Source organism: Pimephales promelas, chromosome 23, assembly GCF_988280905.1.
Source record: "Pimephales promelas chromosome 23, fPimPro1.hap1.1, whole genome shotgun sequence".
Lineage (NCBI taxonomy): Eukaryota > Metazoa > Chordata > Actinopteri > Cypriniformes > Leuciscidae > Pimephales > Pimephales promelas.
This window is the reverse complement of record NC_142791.1, coordinates 18033190-18059872: the sequence shown is the minus strand read 5'-3', so window position 1 is coordinate 18059872 and position 26683 is coordinate 18033190. Positions and strand designations below refer to the sequence as shown.

Genomic DNA, 26683 nt, shown 5'->3' with positions numbered 1-26683 from the left:
TGAGAGACCACACATGATGGGTCATGACCGTATGTCTGTGGTCCTTTGTAGTACTGGGACGTACTGGTGCAGAAAAACTATAGTCATGAATCCAGTCTGTGCTTTCTGACTGACAGACGGCTGCTTTTGAACGCATATAGGTATACATATAGGCACACGTGATCGTGAACACTGATGTGAATGGTCAAATGCACTTCTGGCCCAACATGCCTGTCGTGGACTCGTGGCGAGGTTTCAATGCCAAACCAGTTCAGTGTTGTAAATCATCCAAAGGGTCACAATTAATGCTGGGCAGTCATTAATTGCATCCAAAATAAAAGTTTGTGTTTACATAATATAAGTGTGAGCACTATGTATAATTATTTTGTATACAGTAAATACACACATGTATATCAGGGTTTCCGTTGTGCGGTAATTACCGGACATTGGCCGGGAAAAAAATTAAATGTCTGACAAAATTAAATCTCTTTGGTCAAATTGTCCAATTAAAATGTCCTAATAATCCCACCCCCCTAACACAATCTGAATCTGAGCCTAAAATGTATAAAGCAAAAACACACCGACCGGTCAGAAGGATTATTTGCCATTTTACAATAGGGCTGGGTATCGATTCACATTTCAATTTCGATTCGATTTCGATTCACAAGCTCTCAGTTCGATTCGATTTCGATTCTCGATTCGATTTCGATTCTCGATTCAATTTTCGATTTTGATTCCTGATTTAATTCTCGATTCGACTATAATGAAGATGTAATATAAATCATATATTTATAAAAAAGAACAGTGGACATAAGTTTACTAGTGGTTAATTAATACAAGGAAATTAAGAGCCATAAACCTGTATATAAAACTCTTTTTATTTACTAAATGCATACAAAGAATAAACAGGATTTTGATGCAATATACAAAAAAAGTCAGAACAGTCGCACAGCTTGATCAAACAGTATCATGTTATTTTATGTTTAAGATAGATATAGATAAATAAATATATAAATATTTAGACATTTTTTTTACATTGATCTTACCTAAATGGTAATGTAATTTTTTGTTTATTTTTGTTTTAAGAGTTTATGTATGGAAGCTTGATTTCAATCTTTGAATTAAATTGAAAAAAGTAGCACAAATAAATACAATAGAATAAAGACACAAATTAAGAGACATTTTGGGGTAGTTTTTTGGGTATGTCAGAAATACTACAGAAACTGAATAAAGTAATCCAATGTAAAATAACACTGGATAGTCTTTTTAGTCCAGACTGAATTAAATAAAAAGGCTATTAATTCTGATTGCTTACAATTAATACTATATTCTGTTGTTATGACAACAGAATTAATGACTGACACAAATGGCTGCGTTCACTTTAAGAACTAGTGCGCGAATCCATTACTGTTTCATTAACTTTCTGTTACACGCGTTGAATGCTAATTTAAGACATTACCGACTGTCTTTACGAGGTTACTCACCAAGACCAGAGTTTTGACATAATGTTGCGTGTTTTAACTGTTAAAGTGATATAATCCAGGGATAAAACTTTTGTTTCTGGCAAGCTGTTTGTGAGGCAGATTTAGGCTGTAACGTTACTGTGCACGCAGTGAAAGACATCTCTGAGAGTGCGCGAGCACGGGATAGTTTAACATTGCTTGTAAAACTTAAAAAGACGTGAAAATGATAAACGTTAGTTACGATCATAGGTTACGATGCGATGCTGGCCCGATTGTTAAGTGAATATTCTGTCATGTCCCGACTCCTAAACGCGTGTGTGTATCGACAGCTGCAGCGCTTGCCTAGTGCAGAGAGACGAGAAGATGCAGCACCGCGTCCGCGAGCCCTTTATATGGAAAAAAATCGATTCGTGGCCGTTGAGAATCGATTTTGAATCGAACACATTTTAAAAAACGATTAATCGAAAAATCTATTTTTTTGCACAGCCATATTTTACAAGCATCGAGTCTGTGGACATCGCTCCTCTTATCGATCTGGATTCAGATCAAATTTTCACGCTCTTGCAGCATTTCTGACAGTGACAACAGAGAAAAACAGAGTAAAATAATACAAATAAAAAAAACATAAAATTGGCCAACACTAAATATATATTTTTTTACTTAAATAACTAAAAAAATAAGAGATAACACTGAATCCGTCTGAACGAAACTTCCAAAAAACTGGCAATTTTTTTTCCGTTAAATAACAGTAGCACCTCTATCTCAATCCACACCGAAATGTTTATCTCGATGCGATGCGGGATGCGCTTGGAAAAATGAACGCGTCGCATCCTGGTTGCACCGTGACTGCGTCGTTTCCATTATAAACACGCATACCGCGCGCATCTACATTTTAAATAACGAACTTGAGCGTGAAAAGATGCGATATGTGAGAAGCCCCCTTACGTGGCTTATGCGCATTGCAACTTGACTAATTAATATGCGATATTTGACCGGCATATCATCAAAATGTCCGTAAAACGAGAACGCTTCTGTTCACTTTGACCAGCACCATTTTTTTCTAGCGGAAACTCTGATGCATGTATATATTTAAGAAAAATTTGTAATTTATATATAAAATAATTAGATATAAATGTAAATTATGAAGAAAAAAAACAATAATTATACACAGTACACGCATATACTATGTAAACACAAATGCCTATTACTAGTGTAGAATATAAAATTTTTGCATTAGATATATCTAACATTAATAAAATAATAATACTTGCAGGAAACCGAGAACACTCACTGCGTAAGAATTAATTTCTTTGTTCTTTTTGACAGTTGACTTGAATAATTACCTAAAAAAATCTGAATCTGAACTTCACCGACAAATACTTCAGCTACATTCCAGCCATTGTTTTAATTTATTTAATATTCATATTTATCTTTCTAAATGGAGTGTGCTCAATAGTTAATTAGTTTTTGCTGACACATAAATGAAGACTCGTCTGGAGTTTTACATCATCAGTCTGTGACGCGAGCAGCGTTTACATGCGGGATAGAAATGGTGGCCCGGAAGCAAAAGCAGTCTCCAGCGAGGGTTTGGTCTCTGCTCCTATTGGTCTCTGCGTTGACGTACAGTATGGTGCAGGAGAAGTCACACTGCAGGACTGAGCCTCAAACCTTCGCACACAGGCAAATCTTCATCAGGGGGAAAGTTTGATCACAATGGTCATTAATCGGCTGTCGGTGAAAAAGTCAAAATGATTTTGGTAATCTTTCAGGATTCTCAAAACTAGTCTCAGATGGCTAAATCATGGGTGAAATCGTACAGTGTGAACCCCGTCTTTACCCATGTGCAATAGGGGGTGATGTGGCCTAGTGGTTAATTAGCTAGTCTGGTAACTGGACGGTTTTAAGTTGCAAAAGATAATACATACTATACTGTAAGGCACTTTAGGTCAGACAATTAGCTAAATCAAGAAAAAGGTGTCCACTATATTTTATATTTAAATAATAAAACTAAGTAGACTGATTTCCGGAAGAGTGTAAACAATGTGGCGTTTCCAAAACACTGACATGTTTGTTTGAGACCAAACCAATAGTGTGAGTTTCAATGACTAAGTGTGTGTTGATGGAATTGAAACCTGATTGAAAATACTATTTTGTCTTTCTATTTGGCCCTGGTGACCTATACTTGTAAATTACAGAAAAAATGTGAATTGATGCATGTAAAAAAAAATAGTAATACCATGTTTAAAAAAAATCTGTCTGAATCATTAGCCGCGTGGGCGCCGCTCCAGTCCGACATATAGCTTTCCGATTCCATCGCCCTCTCGCTGTCTCCCACACTGCTCCCTGCCAACCCTATACTGTACTATACTGTACGTCTATAGGAGCAACATGCTCAAAATGATATCAAATCTATTCCAAATACAATTAAACACAATTATAAAATCTTAAATATAAATAATATTGCAATTTGTGTGTGTGTGTATATATATATATATATATATATATATATATATATGAGTTCAGATGCAAAAGCCTCTAAATGCCATTTGAAATTTTCTTCTTTAATGATGATTTTTATCAAACTTGTATATTTAAGTTTAGTAATTTCACTTAAATAACAATTAATAGGTAATTATCATTGCCATTTAAGTGAAATCACTGAACTTAAATATACAAGTTTGATAAAAATCATCATTAAAGAAGAAAATTTCAAATGGGATTTAGAGGCTTTTGCATCTGAACTCTTCATATATATATGAATCAGTGATTATTTAACAAAAGCTATTTACAACAAAAATGCTCAAATATAGCCATAAACTCCAATATGCTCCAACTCGTATCACTTAAGCCTCTAAATCTAGCTAAATCATCAGTTTTTTAAAGGAATCGCAACCAATGCACAAACAATTAGCACTGCCGTTTACTGTATGCGTGTGCAGTAATGTTCAGCCACAGTGAGAAATGCCAATGTTCATGTGTGTACAAACACAAAGCCATGTTCCTCTCACATGAGCTGTGTGTGTCAGTGGCAGCAGGATGCCGCCCGCAGGACAGCACACACATCAGACCAAACAGAAAACACACGGGTGTGAAGGACCCAGTTACGCTGGCATGAACCATATATCAGTGACCAATAAGGCAGAGAGACGCTGTTAACCCGGGTCAAGGTGACACGTTAATGCCGTCACAATAACAGATGTTAACAACAGCATGCATGTCATTCAATAGCAGCAAAAAAGCCATCTATCATGGCTTAATGACTACTGGCTTCAGGTACAGACATAAATCCAGTGCAAGAACACAGATTGGATGTCTCATCCAGTGGGAAATGCAGTATTTTGTGGAGTGCAAATATTGCGTCCAGTGCTGCAGACACAACCTCACCACACTGAACACAACACCAGAGCCACACTTAACAACAGAGCTATCTGAAGAGCGTTAGTACGCGTCTAGTGTCCAAAAACCACAGAGATTATGTTAACACAGCATCATTCACAATGCCCAAGAAATCATCTCCATTCCAGGCACACAAACACCACAGCAAACGTCAGGCTGGTTACCTTCTCCTTCTTGGGCAGTCCGGTGTTGAATTCGGCAGAATTGGACACTTTGAGGGACTTTGAGCGGTGCTGTGGCTGACGCCTGAGCGACTCCTCCCTGCCGTACTTCACGGACCCGCCGGGCCGCATGCGGACCTTCCCCGTGCCCTGAACACTGTTCACCCCGATCATCTCCTGCGCTTAGAGCCCTCACACACACACGCGGGCGCACGGAGCGAGAGAGGAGATCGAGCGTGTGAGGAGGCAGCGGAGTGGAGAAGAGTGAAACCAACAGACGAGCACAGCAGAACGGCACACAAACGTCCCTGCCTTCAAGACACGAGCGAAGCTGCTTCCTCCTGCATCGCTCGCCGGAGTGTGTGGATACAGAGCGATAGTTTCCCTGCGAGCAACACGTCAGTGACTGGTAGAGTCAGACACACACAGAGAGAGAGAGAGAGAGAGGGAGAGAGGGGGAGAGGAGGTGCTCCTCCCATTCTGAAGTGAGCCAATGTTGAGATCGATTCATTTACATTTCACACAGCCGATGCAAGCTGCCCAACAGATTCGGAGAACACAGGCCGTCCTGGTCCTGCTCAGAGATGTTACCCAGAAGATCACCAACAGATTTACTCTTGTTCACATGATCAAGAGCCAAACAACCACATAGCGCTGCCCCTGAGGCATGCATAGACTACGCATGCTAATAATGCAGTTTATTGGAGAATTCTACTTTCGAGCGCAATAAGACTTTCACGCACAACTCTGGGTGTCTTGAGGTGGTTTATGATAATAATAATAAGAATAATAACAACAGCTCTGGAATAATGAGGCAATTTGAGACCTGCAATTCTTCCAAACATGCCTTGCTCTAGGCAGTAATTCACAGATCCACTGTGAGAAATCCATCACCTCAGTCTGATTTCATCTGAATCTATAATTCAAAGCGCATACTAATGCTCTATAAACACACCATGACTGGCTGAAAAAAACAAAACAAATTATGAGCAGGCAGGTTTAATCATTTAAGTTTCAGATGTGGAATTGTAATTATAAGTTCAATAGCCGTCTCAAAAAAAAAAAAAAAAAAAAAAAAAACGGCCAAATGTCTAATCCGATTGGCTGACAGTCTGTTGTCATGTTTACAAGGTCGCTACACAATGGACACTTTGGAGCAAGAAGAAATTTGCGTGAAAACTTTGTGAGGATCATAAGATGACTAGATTTAGAAATGTACTACATCCTGCCACCATGTCAATTATCAGTTGTTATTAGTGGGTTTCTTATATTTAAATTGATCAGTATCACCAAGTATTGTACATATATTAGCTGATATTGGATAATTAACTGCATGTTCTTATCCACCAATATTTCCATTTAGCTAAATTTGCCTTCAGTAAACGCTTCAACGTATATTTTTGTAGATCTCAATATTTCAACATCAATCTGTCTTTCATTCTGTACATTATAATGTTGTGATGACTAAATTCACACCATTTGGAACTACTGTTTGTAATTTTTGTGAGTTGGTGTCCTGAAATGTTATAGATATCTAAAATTGGGCATTTATTGATTATTGTGCATAACGAAATGATTATCAGCCAACATGTTTGCATTTCTTATTGAGAGCTATAAAAAAAGTCTGTTCAACTTTCATTTCAGAATAATAGCTGTGAAATAATCTATGCATACAGTATCATTTGTGTTTGAAATGTGTACACAAATTTTAAATCGTACAATCTTTTGGTGACAAAATATAATTCCTGGGTCATTATGTTTTTCATTCTTATCATTGACCTACCTATGATTGTCATGAAAATGATTCTGTTCCTGTCCAAATGGGTAGATCTTGGCCAGAATAATTATTTATTACACTTCATTTGATAGTTTTCAATCCAAAAAAGTAGCATGTACATTTATTATTCACTTGTCTGTATGCCAGATTCAGTCACATGACATTGAAGGAGTAAATTCTACCAAAAAATAAAATAATAAAATAAAAAACAAGGTAAGAAATGTTCAACATGAAACTCTTGATCACCCGAGCTGTCAGACAGAACTGACTGTTGCCAAACCCCATGCTACACTTGACATGAGAACAAAAGAATTAAAGAACAAAACAAGTGTGTGTGTGTGTGTGTGTGTGTGTGTTTGTTTGTTTGTTAGTTATGTGACCAATTAAAAGAAAATACTACTGGACAAATAGATAATGGGGAAAATTACTAATTTAATGTAAATCTGGAGCAGACAGTCACAGAAAGTAGGGTTGCATTAGTTAAAGCCTGGCCCATTTAGTTCAATTGAATCGCACTAGGGTTCATTGTCCCCCTTGGTGTGGTTCGTTTAGGCAGAGACCTCCTTGAAGAGGTGGTGAGAACGTGATCAGACCTCGAACAGACCCAACTGCCAAATAACTGCTCATTTCTGGACTAAACCAGCTGCCATAGTTAAACAGAACTATTTTTAAGATTGTCAATAAGCCATGACTGACTCCCGCGTTCATCATAAACACTGAAGTTATCTGCACTGCACAGTGAATCTCTCATTTATAGCACATTTAGACTTTGTTGTTTATGAGGGGATTTGCGAATTCTGATTCTGAACATACACCGGGAGCGAACTCTCCGCATGTCTGCCGGATTTTCCTCCTCTGTGAGTTCCGGGAGTTCTGTTTGTATTTTCCCACACGTTAATTCTGACCAATCGTAGTGCAGAGAGTGATGTGGATGTTGTCAGGTGACTGCATTTTGGTTTGTTTCATCAACTCATCAACTGATTCAGACCAGAGCAATCAGTGTGGGGTAAAAGGAACCAAAACGCCTGAAAATGCTACAAAGTAGAATTTTTCACCCTTGGTCCGGACCAAATTAACCGAACAACAGATGTGAAAGCATCCTAAATCACACCAGGCAGTCAGCTTGTGCAGATCATAAACAGCAGGCAGTGATGTCAGTTCTGGAGTGATGCGCACAACACAGATTCACTGTAAGCAAACATGACTTGGCATTATTCTTTCTATAGAAACATACAGCACAGGGATGTTATTAGGGACAATATATCTGTGAATGATGTTTACTCTGTTGGACGGATGGATGGATGAACAGATGGATGAACGGAAGGGTGGATGGATGGACGGAAGGGTGGATGGATGGACTGAAGGGTGGATGGATGGAGAGAAGGGTGGATGGATGGAGAGAAGGGTGGATGGATGGACGGAAGGGTGGATGGATGAATGGATGGATGGACGGAAGGGTGGATGGATGGATAGACGGAAGGGTGGATGGATGAATGGATGAACGGAAGGGTGGATGGATGGATGAACGGAAGGGTGGATGGATGGATGAACGGAAGGGTGGATGGATGGATGGACGGAAGGGTGGATAGATGGACGGAAGGGTGGATGGATGGATGGACGGAAGGGTGGATGGATGGATGAACGGAAGGGTGGATGGATGGATGGACGGAAGGGTGGATGGATGGATGGATGGATGGATGGATGGATGGACGGAAGGGTGGATGGATGGGTGGACGGAAGGGTGGATGGAAGGGTGGATGGATGGGTGGACGGAAGGATGGATGAACGGAAGGGTGGATGGATGGATGGATGGATGAACGGAAGGGTGGATGGATGGATGAACAGAAGGGTGGATGGACGGATGAACAGAAGGGTGGATGGACGGAAGGGTGGATGGATGGATGGATGGATAAACGGAAGGGTGAATGGATGGATGGATGGATGGATGGGTGGGTGGACAGATGGATGAATGTTATTTTTATGTCAACCAGTTATCTTCAGATTTTGCTTTGTTGCCGGTGTCATGACAGCCGAATAATTCTTAATAATAACCTTATTATTAATAAGGTTATTATTATAGGAAAATCCTACTTTTTTCCTCATGTATGCAATCTGCTCAATATCCCACCAGTCCTGTCAGAAGAAGATTTATGTTCTTTAATTTTCATATGGACTATATAGTGTATATAATGCAAAAGACAGCATTTCCAAAGGTTTTATTCATTTTATTCTCAGCAGGTTTGTCATCGGGTTGCTTAAGACGTTATGGTCACTTGCCAGACAATATGCCTTAATGTGAGGAGTGAGCCAACGGGCTGATGCATCATCATGTCCATCTGTTCCCCACAGTGAGAAGCAGAACAACACACTCATGTCACTCGCACAAGACGGAGGAGCGCGTCTACAGGATAATAACCACAAGAACAACAACAACAATGCTTCACGCCTGCAGGATCTGGGGTTTATACCATGAAGCCGGTTTAGGAGGCTAGCCCGATATGTTTCAGTTTAGTTTGTGCCAACCATGGGTCTAGGCACCATGAAAGTGGTTTGGCTTTTAGCGTGTTCATCGTCATAGTAACTGGCCCGGGTCAGGTGAAGCTCCAGGTGAGAGGTTACAAACCGAACTTGGACCAATCAGCTGTGAGCAAAGTGTCAAATGTCTGCCGCAATAAAGTCGCTCCACATGTTTCCACTCCAAATTAAAGATCACTACACAGCAAATGATTAAAGACAAAATCGTCTGGCTTTTAGTAATGCTTAATTATTATAATAGATTTGTATGATTTAGAAAATATTTATGTAATTATTATACCCTTAATCGATCACACAAGTACAATTTTAGTTCATCAATTATTATTACGCAGATTTTAAATGAATAAATATATAAAGGTAATATAAATGCACTTTAGAATCAATAGATGAAGATATAAAATGAGATGTAAGCTTAAATGTTCAATTCTCTTTATACCTCTATCAACTGTATAAACTAACTTAACAACTTTTATTTGCACTAATATACAGTAGTGAGACTTTCTTTTAGTTTTTCTTTTTCATAGACAGCTATTTTCTTCTTGCCGCGAACATTTTAAATTCATAATATTTGAAAACTTTTATTTAATGGTGAATTGCGCTGCTTCTCTCGCGAGAAATGAATCTCAGTTCCATTCGTTCTCAGCATGTGATTGGCTGTTCGCTGCTGATGTCACTCCTAAACTCAGGATAAAGCCTGAGTTGACAGCAGAGAGGTGATGATCAGCATCATGGTGCCAGCAAAGCCTTGTTGGACTGGTTTGGTTTTGTCACCTCGAAACTAATCCTGTAACCCGGAGTTTGTTCAACTATCTGATGGTACAGGCCCCCGATCTAATAGTTATACATAAATAATCAACATAAAGTATTAAACAATATTTAGAAAGAGTTAAAAATAGAATACAATTATTATTACAATTACTGTGATAAATTACAATTCTTAATCATACATATAATGGCAAATCAAAACAATCATATAAGTTTAAATATCAAGGGGGTAATCCATCAGCCGAAAGTTGAAGCCTCGCGCGAGCCGCCATTGTAGCAGAACTTCACTTGCTGTTAGCATCCCATTGAACCCCATTCATTTTGGCGTAACTTTGACAGCGAATGACTTCACATCTGAGGCGTCCAAAGACTTAATTTTTCTATTATTTATTTCTAAAGAAACACGACAATGTATAAAAGGCTCCATTACTTTGTATCTTACATAATGGCCCCATAGAAGCAGTTTTTGTAAAAACAGGCTAACGATTGTGTCAAAACGAATCGACTCTCCGTCGCACTGTAGAAAAATGACCGTATAGACAGAAGAAGCTCGCAGGCAATCGGGGGGACGTTGAGGCATGAAGTCGAGGGAGAAGCCCATAGAGTTGCTCCTGCTGCTGCTCATGGACAGCTAATACTCACTCTCTCAGTCTCTGTGAGATACGGAAGGGAATTATTTCGATTTCACTCGGACGAGCTACTAGAAGACGCACAGATGTTGCTCACGTGACAGGCTCAGTTTGAGCCTGCGCATTACGCCTGGCGATCAGCTTTTAATGGGCTTCAATTTTCTCTGTTGAAATCAATGGGTTCGCTGTGTCGATTTCTTTTACTGTCTATGGTAAATATCAAGAACACTTTGATTCTCCATTTCGTGACCCCTTTAAGAGAAGTCAACTAATAGACCACGATCTCATTTAAATCCTCTTTTACTACCATTTTGTATTGAATTATAAAAAACTCTGAAAGCATGACAGAAATGTCACAGCAAATGCATATTTGTAACTGTATTTATTTGTAACTTACACTCACACTTTGTGAAGTCCTGTGAACGTTGTGTCGTAGAAGTGGGGATATTCGTGAACAACATATCCGCAGAATTAAAGCAATAAATGTTGATTTTGGAAGGAGCAGAGTTGTGAAATCATGTTTTTACAGTAGCATGACTTCATGTCTCACTTTCTCTAAATGATCTGCTGGAGATAAATCTTCCGATAGCCCCTTTTTAGGAAGGTACTTCAGATATTTCCAAATAAAAACACTTTTGATTAAGCTCAATGGGGTCATTTTCCAGAATCCAGAATCTATACTTTCACTCACTCATTAAAGCCAATTGTTTTTTCGCATTGAGTGCCTGACATGTAAATGTTGGACTATGTTGGTACTGACGCCCTGTCACGCAACACATCAGCAATCATGTGATCTCATTAAAGGCGTTCATACTGATGCTGATCTACAGAGACAAAGCGATGGACGTCTGTGTTCTGATGTGACATGAGCAACAACGACCTCTGGCAATGCAACAAATTTGAGTTATAACTTATAAGAACTTTGTAAATGAGCAGTGGCGATGACCCTCATGTCATGTCCCTCAATGGCCAGATTCATGACGACCTTGGCCAGCTACTGCCTAAGATAACAATGCGATGATATTGTGTGCTTCTTAATATCAGCTCGCACAGAAAAAAAAAAAAGTTTAAGGGCAGATCAGCTAATGCACATTCTACTTTAAAAAAACAACAACAACTTGACATTTGAATGTAATTTGGGAATAGAGGTAGGATATAAAGTGTTGTGACTGGATGTATAAATACATGCAGGAGTGCAGCAGTAAGGTGATCGAGCACAAGACAGCAGTGTGTGTGAAGACAAGTATGCAACTGGACACGGCAGATGAATGCCTGAGCACAATGATTTAATTGCTGTCAGTGCGCAGACAAAATTACACTGCGTTCTAAATAGGCACAACAAGCGATCACTCTCTAGATCCGTCTTTTTATAACCCGCTATGATAATTGAGCACGCAAATTGGTGGTTGAAAGATATGGATTTTCTGATGGCCGATACCAAGATTTTAAAGAGCAGGGTGGCCGATGCCTGATCTAAAGCTTCAAACCATAAAAAACACGGGCTGCTAATGAATTTATATTTATTTTAATACTTACAAAATTAGAAATAAAAATAAAAGAAATAAAAGTCACACAGCCTGGGTTCTCCCAAGGTTTTTTTCTCCATCCAATCTGATGGAGTTTTGGTTCCTTGCCACTGTCGCCTTGCTTTTGGCTTGCTTAGTTGGGGTTATTTAATATTTAATATTTAACAATATTATTGATCTGTGTTGTACTACTTTCATGTTATCACTGTGAAGCTGCTTTGATACAATCTGTATTGTGAAAAGCGCTATATAAATAAATGTGACTTGACTTGACTTGACACAGTTATCGGTCAAACAGAAAAACGTATTGTGTTGTTAATAAATAAATGCTAAATATCAGTCCACATAACGCCCAAGGCAATATATTGGCAATACATTTTAATATTATATTTTAATTTAGTTGGATAGCTCCGCCTTTCTGCATAACCTCGTGACTGACTGTGATTTTGCTACTTTTATTGGCATTTAATGAAGACAAAAAAATGACTTGACGCTGGACAGTCGTCATGTAGCGCCTGGTTACAGCATGGTGACCTGTGGACTCCCGCAGTTAAGAGCGCCTGATATACTGAACTAAAGCACTTCATAGCTGATGCACTCTAATTGAATGAAATCTTTATAGAGTCTGTTTATTTCCTGCTGACCACTGAACTCACCTTGTTTTATACCCTCATTAAAGCGGCGCGGCTCAGTGTGACCTACAGGTTAATGGGCAGCACACATGCAATTCAGATCTTGATCGTTCAAGCATTGAGAAATATTCAGTCTAAACAAAGTTTTGGCGACTTCAGAATGACATCACAGAACTGGTTTCATTAGACATGCGAAATGTATACATGCAGCTCATAGTTGATGCAGACATGACACAATGCTTCTCAATCTACAGGAGGCCTTGTCAGTGTCTGTGTGATCTATAAAAATAAACCTCTCGAAATGGTGTGGACATGCATGTGTAGGAAGAAGCACTGGCAGCAGTCGAGCCGTCTCAGAGCACACACAGACGGGGCAAGCACTGATGCTCAGAATAAACAACCTTCACTTCCACCGGTTTACAGCGAGTACATGCCATATGATGCAATCATCTCGAAGCACACTCTAACAACACAATAAACCAGTGCAGTTTTGTGATGGTCACAGCTGCTGTCATTTCTCATGAGAAATATCAGAGAATCAACACACTGCCATCATGTCCTTAAGTCAGAAAGTAGAGCACAGTGCGAACAATGCCACGGTCATGGGGTCTGGTCCCAGTGAATGCTTTAACACAGGGAATGCTTTAACATAAACATAAACATACATATATATATATATATTCTGATATTAAGAAGCACACAATATCATTGCATTGTTAGGCAGTAGCTGGCCAAGGTCGTCATGAATCTGGCCACTGAGGGACATGACATGAGGGTCATCGCCACTGCTCATTTACAAAGTTCATATTCTTCTAAGTTCTTTAATATATTTTAAAATATAATTCATTACTGTCATGGCAAAGCTTAATTTTTCTTATTAAAGGAGTAGTTCACTTTTGAAAAAACTTTTGCTGATAATTTACTCACCCCCATGTCATCCACGATGTCCATGTCTTTCTTTCTTCAGTCGAAAAGAAATTAAGGTTTTTGATGAAAACATTCCAGCATTTTTCTCCATATAATGTACTTCACCGGTTCAAGGTCCAAAAGACACTTTCAGTACAAACTGCAAATTGTTCAAAGGGCTTTAAACGATTCCCGGCGATGAATAAGGGTTGTATCAAGCGAAACGATCGCTCGATCGCAAAAAAATACAAAGTTTTATAAGCTCAAATGTTCGCCTTGCTCTGTTCTGTGATGCACGTTCTTGACTCTCCGGGTTCGAACTCGTTCAACAGAATGAACAAATCTTTTTCCGAGTCAATTCGACGCACAAACGTGCGTCACAGAACAGAGCAAGCTCAGAGCATTTGAGCATATAAAACTTAAAATTTGTTATTTATTTATTAAATGAGCGATCGATTCACTTGATACGCCCCCTAGTCATCGTCTGGAATCGTTTAAAGCCCTTTGAACAGTTTGCAGTTTGTACTGAAAGTGTCTTTTGGACCTTGAACCGTTTGGTTCCCACTGAAGTGCATTATATGGAGAAAAATGGTGGAATGTTTTCATCAAAAAAATTAATTTCTTTTCGACTGAAGAAAGACAGACATTGACATCTTAGATGACATGGGGGCGAGTAAATTATCAGCAAAAGTTTTTTCAAAAGTGAACTACACCTTTAATGTCAAGGCCTTTGCTTCTTTTTTTTTGTTTGTTTGTGGAGACCACGATACATTTATTTTTCCAGGATTCCTTGACGAATAGAAACTAGAAAGTTAAAAAAAACACGCAGATTTTTAAAAATGTTAATATATATATATATATATATATATATATATATATATATATATGTATATATATATACATATGCCAAAAGCATAAATATCAAATGTTAATACCAAATGCTGCATCGTCTCCCTCGTGTGTAGAAAGAGTTTTTTTTAATGATCCAGAATCTTTGGGTGTGTTGTAAAAACTGCTTTTAATTACATGGCTTAATGAGTGATTCATTAGTTCTAAAACAGATTAAGATGCGAGTAATGTGAGCTTTATCAGTGGACCGATGAATTGTCATTTTCGATAAATTTCATCAATTTATCTCACCGAGAATATCAGTATTTCAGTAACGCTGTTCTCTGGAGATGGTCACCTTCCACAACTAGCTAAAAATAACATTTAGATTAAACATTCACCATTTCAGTCCTCCTTGCGAAACCTCCTGAAGACAATGAGAAACCAGCGTAAGAATGAAAGGTTTACATCTGCATGCACTGTGCAGACGGAACGCCCTTGCACGTCCACATAAGCACATTGAGAAACATGAGCATCTACCTGGATAAGACACTGAAAAGCACAGAGCAGGGGATTCAAGAAGATTTCCACTCTGAGTACAGTTAAACCAATAATTAAAAAATGTAATCAGTAAGGCAGTGTTGCCAAACCGTCCAAACAACACGGCTAAAAACTATGGGTGATCGGGCTTTTCCTTCTTTAGCTCCAAAATTGTGGAATTCCCTGCCCTCTGAGATTAGGAATGCAGAATCCCTTACGAGTTTTTAAATCCTCCCTTAAAACGTACTATTTTAGGGTGGCTTTTATGTGATTGTGTGATTACTGTGACTGTTATTATATTTGCCTTTTATTTTATTGCTAGTTTAGTTTTTATTGCCTAGACTGTTGTGTATCTTTCTAATTCCATTATTTATTTATTTTATTTTTTTTATGTAAAGTGCTTTGAGATAGTACTTTTAAAGGCACTATATAAAATAAAGTTTTATTATTATTATTAATCCCGATGAACAGGCCTTTAATGAGCCCACATCAACACTGACGCTTCATGTTACATGCCATCAGGCCAACCAGGCTAAGGCAGAACACAGCAAGTGCGAGTAATAACGTCTGTGGCCAGCTTGCAACTGCTGCAGAATTATTTGATAAACTTTTGTAGAAGTTATCTTTCTCTTGTTCTGCTGATACTGTATGAATCCTCTTCAAAGGTGTAATGAAATAAACACATGAATACTTTCTATATGCACTCCTGTCAGCAATAAAAGAACAAAAGCATCACAACATTGTGTTCTGTGATCCTGAAGAATGAGCTCAAGGATTCTCCTCTGCTTGAGCAAAGCAGCCGGCGTCTAAAGATAGTCACTGAGATTTTCCATCTAATATTCAGTTATTAATCTTTTGACCTTTGATTTAACGCTTTATTTTCAGACAGACGAGCTGCGCCGTTTATAAACCTGATATCAGACGATCTTGCCGTGAAGACAAACAACGACCAGAATCCTTCGGATCAGTTATTGCTCTCACCCAATCAAAGCTTCTAACAAGATATTAAACTGTAGGGCAATAGAGACAACTAGATAAGGCGAGAAAATACAATGGATGTAGTGTTTGAGAAGGTTTGTGTTTCTCTTGAAGTCATCACAGGTCACTGTCTTGCCCAACACCTTCAGCATTATGTGTGTGGAGTTCAGCTAAAATAGATCTGATAAGAATAGAAGCGTCATACGTGTGTGTCGGCAGTGATCGGTGTCTGATTACACAGCTGTCAATCATCACTCTGTTGCAGAGCCAGACTTCAGGCAAATCCAAAGAGCCAAGGGTCTTCAATATACCCGGACTCGAGCATTCAAACATTACTGCCGCTAATCCCGTCAAACGGTCAACGCTTCATCTTTATGCAGAATGTAATCAGTTTATATTCAGCATGGTACTGAATACAAAAATGAACGATTAAAAATGCCACAAATATGAACTATTCCAACAAATGCTAATTTAAATAAGCCATATTGCCAAAACAGGGATCAGATAAAAAGTAGTTTCATATGTATAGTTGCATATGCGTGCAAAAACAGTAGACAAATATATAGTCCAATAAAAACAAGATGTTTACATTTCCTGAGGAATGTGAGTAGCTTAGAAATCTAGACGCATCCTAGCGGCAGCAAAAATTGTTTCGCAGCCAGTGTGGTCTAGCAACTCTCCATAGACGTTTTAGCTGGAAAAACCAAACTCTGGTCAGGCCAATCACATAGTGTATAGAGTGTGCGGGCTGGCTTAACATAATGACGACAGAGTTGCGACGGTTCACTGCTACTTGAAAACAAAGAATGGCTGCGGCTGGCGAACAGCTGTCTTTCAAGGCAAGGCAAGGCAATTTTATTTGTATAGCGCATTTCATACACAGCAGCAATATGAAAAATGCGCTTCACACAGTATAATATAAACAATTAAGATTCAATGTAGCCACACAACACAGAAATCAAATAAATACACATTTATCAAAAATACATTAAAAATAAAATAAAATAATGTAAATACATTTATTTGTCACGCATTAACTGGAAAAAGCATCTGAAAAAAAACGTACAGTCTTTAATCTATTTTTAAAAATTGTAACGGTTGGAGCGTTTTTAATGTTATCTGGAAGCTGATTCCAGAGATGGACGCCAATGTATTTAAAAGTAGCTTCCCCTTGTTTTTTTCTAACTATAGGTTTTAGTAGAAGCTGTTTATGATGTGATCTAAGCGGTCTAGGTTGAGTATACTGTTGAAACATATCATGAAGATATTTAGGTCCCATCCCTTTTATTGACTTAAAATCTAATAAAAGTGCTTTAAAATTAATCCTATACATAACTGGGAGCCAGTGTAAGGACTTTAAAATCAGAGTAATATGTTCTCTTCTTTTGACCGCTACTCTGGATGATTTGAACTTAAAGGTACAGCGGAGGATCTTTCCGAATTTTAGAAAAGACCCGCCCTCTCCAATTTTTACAAAAAATGCACATGCACAAACACAAACACAACACTCTTGCTCCCGAGAGCTAGGGAACGTCTATACGCCTTGCACAATTATGTTGCAAATTCTAAACTAACTAAAAAACATTCATAAAAAAGACAACATGTCAAATGCCCTTCCGTGTTTTATTTACTTATTATACTGATCGATTGAGTGACCGAGGACTCAAGACATGATATGTGCAACCCTGTATCACACGAAATACGTTCTGAGGAAACTATTTTGCAAATCGCAATTACGTTACATAGCAACATATAAGCAGTGCTATTACGTTGGTCCTTAACCTAATATCTCTCATTGTTAATACGTTATTTTTATACATAGTTGCATATGGAGAAGTAGCTTGTTGCATTTGTGTAATAATAAACACACAAGATTTTAGAATATTTCAGCGTGATACCATTTACCATTTTGGACAAAAGGCTACTTTAGACAAATTGAGATGTTTACCGTGTCTATGCGGTGCATGACTCGTGCCAGGGCTAGCATTGTAGCTTGCATTAACTTTTACTAGTGATTTTAAATGGATTTCTCCAAATAGCGTGACAAACTTTACCTGTCTGGTAGAATCTTGGCGACTGCGGCATCAATGAGAAGCCCAAATCTGTGCTTTTAGCGCACGCCAGCGTGTGATATTCACCCAAAATCTCTCTGGTCTTGTTTCTATATTCTGCGGCCTTTCTCTTCTTATCATACACTTCGTAAACATTTTTTCTCTTTCGACCCTCAGCCATTTTCAAAGGAATGGCTGAAACCGTAACTCCGACATAATACACATGAAAGTGAAAACTACATAGGGATGAGCACGTAGCCTACGACGGCCTTACGTAAACATATCACCAGAATGATTGACACTTAGGTGGACCAATAGTATAGACTACCCACCCGGAAAAAGAAAATCCTCCGCTATACCTTTAAGCTTTTCTATGAAACCATTTTTTTTTTTGAGTCATTTTTTTTTAAAAGATGCGTTCGGAGTGTTGCTGACTGGATATGGTAAAAGTTTAATATATCAACTTGGTCCGCTGGTGGGAAAACGCATGGGAATCAGCCGTCACCTTCTTTGCTCTGATTGGTTGTAGTGCTATCCAATTGTGTGCAGAGAGAATTTGAAAGACAACCATTTATCCCGCCCCTCGGATTGAGCCCCGTCAATGATGAGTTCCCAGACCTAACATTCTTGATGTAGGTTTGGCATGCCAAGCTAGAATGTGAGTGATGATTGGTCGGCTCAATGTGGCCGTTATCTGATTAGCTTGAGGAAACGGTGGGTAGAGTCCACTTATTTTTGGATTTGTCTGCACCTCGATGCTAGAAGTGTTTCAAAATCCACAAATGCGAGAGGGGATTTACAAATGCACAGGAACTTATTCACAAATGCGCGAGAGGATTTACAAATGTACAGAAAGCGGTTCACAAATAAATGCCAGGTAGAGTTGTGTTTGTGGCATAACAAAACATTTGTAAATATATGTATTTTTTTCTTTTATTTATTTGTGAGTTTTATATTTTTTCGTGAAACTCTTTACATTTATTTGTTGATCTTAATATATTTATTTGTGAATTTGATCAATTTTTGTAAATCTCTACATTTATTTGTGGATCATAATCTATTTATCTGGAATAATGCAACAATTCTCACCCCATATACGATCAGGGCCTGGCGGCTGATGAAGGAAAACCACTTTAGATCCTCATCATTAATACAGTGCATGCTCAGAATAACAGTTTAAATTAATACAAGAATGATTTAAACTGTTTTACATCTGATACCGATTTAGATTAAATATGCCATTCTCATTAAGCACTTTAATTACATTCAGTAAAATCATTATCGAGAAGTTACGAAAAAATGTATCTTCTAATAAATACACTGTAAAAAAAAATCTTTTCATGATTAGTAATCACAACATTTTTTTCTTTTGTCAAATCAACTTAAATAATTTATTTAGTTAATAAAAATAGTAATGTAATTATAGTAATATAATTTTGAGTTTCTGATTATTAAATCATCCTCCTTCATTCTATCAACTCACTTTTTCCATTTCAATGAACTTAAAATTTGAAGGCAACCAGGCTACTTTAAGTTAAACCAACAATATTTTTACAGTGTAGAAATGTATTTTCCCACTTTTCCTGTGGCATGCTGTGTTTTAATGTTTTAATTAAAGTGAGGATTACTTAGCGCATGAAAAACTCTTTATCTGAGGAAATATTTTCTAGCAAATGGTGTTTAATGATGCACAATAAGGCTTTTGTGCTCTAAAAGACTAACTTTTAATTAAAAACTAAATGATTTTTAGCATTGTAACGTGATGCACATTGCTATCTCATATTTACCCGAGTCTGAATATGAAGAGTTCAGATGCAAAAGCCTCTAAGTGGCATTTGAAATTTTCTTCTAAAATGATCATTTTTATCAAGCTTGTATATTTAAGTTCAGTAATTTCACTTAAATGGCAATGAAGATTACCTATTAATTGTAATTTAAGTGAAATTAATGAACTTAAATATTCAAGCTTGATAAAAATGACCATTCTAGAAGAAAATTTCAAATGGCATTTAGAGGCTTTTGCATCTGAACTCTTCATATTTTGTTCCGTACGCCCTTTTTGCCGTTTGGGCACAAATACACTTTTAGTAAGGATCCTACGCACAGTTTTATAAAAAAAGACCCCTTGTCTGTATCTCTAGACGGGGCTCAGGTCCCTCCTTACATGCTGAAGTATAAAGTTGAGCTGGCATAATAAGTCCGCTGAAGGATGACAGAGGGATCACATGACCTTTACATACTGACACAATGCTGTGAATGCGTAATATATCGAGCTAGGGAACAAACCCCTAACCTTAAGAATGAGCAGCTCATAAAGCAAAACTAATCAGCAAACCAGGCTCAGCTATGGTTAACTGGGGTTAGGGACAAATACACAAGTACATGGAGATATTCAGTGATGCTGTCCGTCTCATGAACACAAAAACACACAGCCATTAATCAGCAACATGAAACTTTAATGTGACTATGGTATCAGTGAAGTTTCCTCTGGATATCAGTCGTGACGTACATGGCTGATCATCGTGACTACACTATGTCAACAAGGCTATGATCATAAACACAGAAACATTCAACTTGTAGATGATACACAACAGTCCGCCACCAAATTACAGTCTGTAACTAGAGCAGATGAGAAATGAGATACTAGATCTATCAAAGCAGTCCGCAAGAGATATGCGAGATATGAGAGAAATTGTTCCATGTGTACGGTGTTTGGAGACACGAAGTCACACAGTTGCAGACCTTCACAGTTACAGACACCGAGGCTTTCATGTTTATTTGTGTCCACAGTCACAGTCCTTAGGAAAGACGCTCTTATAGCCACAATGTTGCTCGGGGTGATAAAACTTGCCCTTAAATCACAGTGGAAAATGCCTTGTTACAAGAACTCTTGTTACAAGAAAACCTTAATGAATGGTTTGGCATGATTATCTAATATTTTAAAGGAAGAAACATTAACAAAACTGATTCAGTGCTTAAAGTCCCTGTAAAGTCAAAATTAAATATGTGTTCTGAGTATGTCACACCACAGAAAAATGTGTTACTAGCCACCGAGACAAATTTGAATGATAAAAAAGCGGCTAAGTAATCAAAATAAGCTATCAAAATCTTTAAAAAGTGAGCAGTATTCTCTGCTTTCAATCGCTGGGGGCCTGTCTGCTGTGGGGACCGCTGGCTGCGCTGAAACCACGCCCACTCGCGGGAAAGCTCAAAGCTGTTGACAGTAGCTACGTTTATATGGACACAATCGGATTGAAATCAATACGATTGATGAATCCGATCAAGGTGTTTACATGAATGATAAATAAAGTGATCGGGTTGATATGTCACAAGATTCAAATTGGAATTGATTCTTTGACATGCGCACACTGCGCGAATATGCCACCGTTCACGCATAAGCATAACTATTCTCCACTATTGGTTCTGTATTTGTTTTAAACAACAGACTTAATTTGCATCCGTCTCTGGTCATGATTTGGAGACGATGAGCATGAACCGTTTTGCCGTGCTTAGTGTATTTATCACGCAGTAAAACTCCGCGCCCAAAAGTCGAGTGTGGATGAGAATGTAAAACAAGCACTGGTGGGACGTTGTCCTGCTTCGTTTCACAGACATGGAGTGAAATGAGAATTTTTTAATAACGGAACATTCATTTATAAGACACTTTATTCAACAGGAAGAACAGCTCGTTCCGTGCCTCATACGTCATTACGCTATTTCAACGTCATTGCACATGCGCAGTCCTTTTAGTTTCGGTTTTCAATACGATCAAGTGTTTACATGTTCTCTCGCTCGGATTACAAAAGGAGTAAACCACCCCTTTCAAAATTCTAGTCGGATCGAGCTCAATCGGATCAATTAAGGTGTTTACATGAAGGTTTTTTAGTCCGATTGAGCCGTCAATCCGATAACAAGGGTCCATGTAAACGCAGCTAGTGATATTAGGTGATACTGCTTTCGGGAAGGGGAGATGAAGGCCGAGGCGGGAGATAGTTGGTTCGGCCCCATTCACCAGTAACAGAGGATCATCAATGAAGACGTTTTTTGGAAATTTAAATAAGGACACCGATCTGTTTTGTTCGTGATCGCATCCAGGTAGTACGCATTTTTGTAACGAAGGCATATCGAACATACAGCTGAAGGCTGTAGTAACTATTAGTACTGACAGTAAATCACGATTGAGTGGCGAACTGATGCGAATTGTTAGGGGAGTGGCCCACCTCAGTGCGTCATCAAGTAGGGGCGTGTCAAGGAGCTCAGTGGCTCCAATGCGTCATCAAGTAGAGGCGTGTCCAGGAGCTCAGGGCTCCAGTGCGTCATCAAGTAGAGGCGTGTCCAGGAGCTCAGGGCTCCAGTGCGTCATCAAGTAGAGGCGTGTCCAGGAGCTCACGGGTTCCAGTGCGTCATCAAGTGGGGCGTGTTCAGGAGCTCAGGGCTCCAGTGCGTCAACAAGTAGGGGTGTGTCCACGACCTCAGTGGCTCCATTACGTCAACAAGTAGGGGCGTGTCCACAGGCTCAGTGGCTCGAGTATGTCATCAAGTAGGTGCGTGTCCAGGAGCTCATGGCTTGCAGTGCGTCATCTAGTAGGGGGGTGTCCAGGAGCTCACGGGCTCGTGCGTCATCAAGTAGGGGCGTGTCCACAAGCTCAGTGGCTCCAGTGCGTCATTAAGTAGGGGCGTGTCCAGGAGCTCAGGGGCTCCAGTGGATCATCAAGTGGGGGCATGTCCAGGAGCTCAGGGGCTCCAGTGGATCATCAAGTGGGGGCGTGTCCAGGACCTCACGGGTTCCAGTGCGTCATCAAGTAGGGGCGTGTCTAGAAGCTCAGGGGCTTCAGTGCATCATCAAGTAGTGGCGTGTCCAGGAGCTCAGGAGCACTAGTGCATCATCAAGTAGGGGGCGTGTCCAGGAGCTCAGTGGCTCTAGTGCATCATCAAGTAGGGCCGTGTCCAGGAGCTCAGTGGCTCCAGTGCGTCATCAATGTCCTACACATTTTAATATATTTAAACACTATATTTATGATCAAGTAGTGTTGTCAAAATATTCGGTACTTCGGTACAAAGTCGGTACTAAAAAATTTTTAACGTCACGGTACCAAGTCCAGGTGGTACCGAGTACCCGGTCAAACCCGTTTCTGGATGCGCATGCATGCACAAAGGTCGTGAAGTTGCGTCCTCTTCATGAAAGCACTGAGACATGCATGGCGACAGACGGCGCAGCTGATGTGGTGTCTGTGTATATTAAACGGCAAAACGACTATTTAAATATGAACCCTGCATGTTCTGCTTGTCTCTGCGTGAATGAACAGCACAGACGCGCAGTTTCATTAAAGGTTACTTCTCACACAAACACACACACACTGAAGCACGAGTGACGCTCGCGCTGTTTTCAGTCTCTGTTGCCTCACGATATGATGACATGATTCCATTCATCTCTGAGACTCACTACAAAGGTCTCGAAGGTCTTCATAGCAACCATCAAAATAAAAGTTTGGTTTAACTTAAAGAAATTGACAGAAATAATTATATTAGGCTACTGTACAATAGATTTAACTACATTTAAAAATACTACTACTAATAATAATAATAATGTGTGCATAGAAGGTTGCTTATTTTTCACTTGATTTTTTTTATAAGCAATATTTCTCAATCTCATAAATATTTTCGTTTAAACAACATTTAGTCTTCAATCCTTTCATAAATTTACCATTATAAATAAGTCATTGAATTGAATTTTATATATATAAAATTCCATAATATATATATCTATATATATTATGTAATTATAATTAATAATGTAATTCAAACTGATTTTGCTGTGGTACCGAAATTGGTACCAAAAACTAGAGCTGGGTTTCGATTCAAATTTCAAGAATCGATTCGATTCTCAAGATCTTGAATCGATTATCATTATTCGATTCGATCCGTTCCGTTCTGATCCTGGTCTTCGAGATTTAGATAATTGTTTTTGAAAAGCATTTTTTTCCAGCTGTTACCTGAATTACAGGACTGTAGTTATGCAACATATTGATACTATTATTATAGACATTCAACTGCAAATTAATGTAGTATTGATTGTTGTAAAGAACAATCCCCGTTCCGTGTTGATACAACTGCTTTCACTAACTTGCACTGGTGTAGACGACAGAGGACGCAGAGGTAGGCTATATCAGCAGGAGGATTGCAAGTAACCGCAGGAACCGTGATATTAACGTTTTTTATAAGGCTATACCCTTCTTGTTTTGAACTTCTTCATGCATGTGTATTGAATGTTAGACAAGTTCATAATGATAACGAGACTGTTTATCGTGGTGATGTGTAGCCTACAGAGGCTTCGCACAGACAGTGAATGAAAGAGATCGGCAGAGCGCGTGCGATTACCTGCGTCTGTCTTTGAAGTCATATGTATTCATGGAAAGTTTGCCGTGCCGTGTCAAAGGAACGCGAAATAGTTGTCGAATCATCCTTTTAACGTTCACGTTACGGGTATTTACCATAAATGCGCGTCAGCAGCAGCGCTGATCAGCATCCCCACAGCACGAGGAAGACGAGGGGAAATAAAATCAGTGAGTCACGCATTGAATCAATGCCATCAATGTTGATGGCCCCAAAATATATATAATATATCAGCCACTCTGCTATCAAGATGACACATGAAATGAATCAAAATTATGGCTTAATAATGCAAATAAACAATGGCTGTGCAACGATTAATTGCATCCAAAATAAAAGTTTGTGTTTGCATAATATGTGTGTTCTGTGTACAATTATTTTGTATATGTAAATACACACGCATGTATAAATATTTTAGAAAAAAATTGTTATTTATATATAAAATAGTTATATTTATTTATATATAATACACAGTATATACATGCAAATTTTGTGTGAATTTACATATACAAAATAATCATACACAGTACACACATATATTATGCAAACACAAACCTTTATTTTAGATGCGATGAATGGTTGCCCAGCCCTAGATGAAGCATTAAGTTCAGCTACAGGTGCTATGAGCCTCAGTCTGCCAGTTCCTTCAGACGCCAGCCTAGAAATATGAAAAGGACAATATACTGTAAGCCATCAATATATTTTGTGTTTTGGCAGGTTGATTTCACTGCAGAAAACAAGACAGTGACTCACACTACAGAAAACTTGACCTTGCACTCAGAGAGTGTCAATGAAATGGAGTGAAAACAACTTTAAATGATTCTGACCTTGCATTCTCAGATCGTAATAAACTTGTCTGATCGCCTGATACGTCAATATGGCCGAGGGACGTCTGCCAAAGATGCAGAGATGCTTCATTCCCAGCACTGAACTAGCTCACCCGAGACAAGATCATCTGCGTCCATTACAAGACATCAAAAAGAGACACACTGCCGTTCAGAAGTTTACGATCTTTACGATTTTTAATGCTTTTAAAATAGGTCTCTTCGGCTCACCAAGACTGCATTTATTTGATTAAAAATACAAAAACAGTAATATTGTGAAATATTATTACAATGTAAAATCGGCTGTTTTCTATGTGAATATATAGTAAAATGTAATTTATTCCTGTGATCAAAGCTGAGTTTTCACCAGTCTTCAGTGTCACTTGATCCTTCAGAAATCACTCTAATATGATGATTTGATCCTAAAGAAACATTTCTGACTATGGCTATTATCAGTGTTGAAAGCAGTTATTTAAGTTTTTATTTCAGGATTCTTTGATGAATAGAAAGTTAAAGAGAACAGCATTTATCTGAAGATTTTACAACATTATACACTACCGTTCTAAACGTTTGGAGTCAGTAAGAATTATTTTTTGGGGGGAAACAAAATACATCAATACTTTTATTCATCAAGGATGAATTGATTTGATCAAAAGTAACAAAAAAAGAAATCTATGATTTCAAATTGTTTTCAACATTGATAATAATAAATGTTTCTTGAGCATTAAATCATCATATTAGAGTGATTTCTGAAGGATCATGTGCCACTGAAGACTGGAGTAATGATGCTGAAAATTCATTACATTTTAAAATATATTAAAAAAGAAAACAGTTATTTTAAATTGTAATAATATTTCACAATATTACTGTTTTTATAGTATTTTTTAATCAAATAAATGCAGCCTTGGTGAGCAGAAGAGACTTCTTTTAAAAGCATTAACCATCTTATCGAGCAGCTCATTAAGGCAGGCGTCGCATGGAGTTGGCAGAGGACAGTCACGACAGACGCTCGGCAAGGGCACTCAGTTTTGGTGCAGCTTTACATAACGTCATATAAAGTGCGCACTGAAGTTACTGCCAAGTTATTAAGCATGCAATACACACACACACATTCTGTTAGTGTGTGAAGTGTCTTCATTTTAATAAAGCGGGACAGAAAGGGGCGGAAGAGCTGGTAGTCGGGGGGTGTGCACTGATTCTGGCTTACATTCGCTCGAGCTGGAGTCAGTGCGGGCCGCTTCGGCCTGTTGCTGATCGAGCTGATGGAGCGGCAGTGACTGTGCCAGCACCGGACATCGCAGGG

At 38.6% G+C, this 26683-nt stretch overlaps 1 protein-coding gene across 3 annotated transcripts in view; it reads right to left on the bottom strand.

The window, feature by feature from the left end:
• psd3l (pleckstrin and Sec7 domain containing 3, like) overlaps positions 1-26683 on the bottom strand; it is a 163444-nt gene that overhangs the window by 36676 nt on the left and 100085 nt on the right. The window lies entirely within an intron of this gene.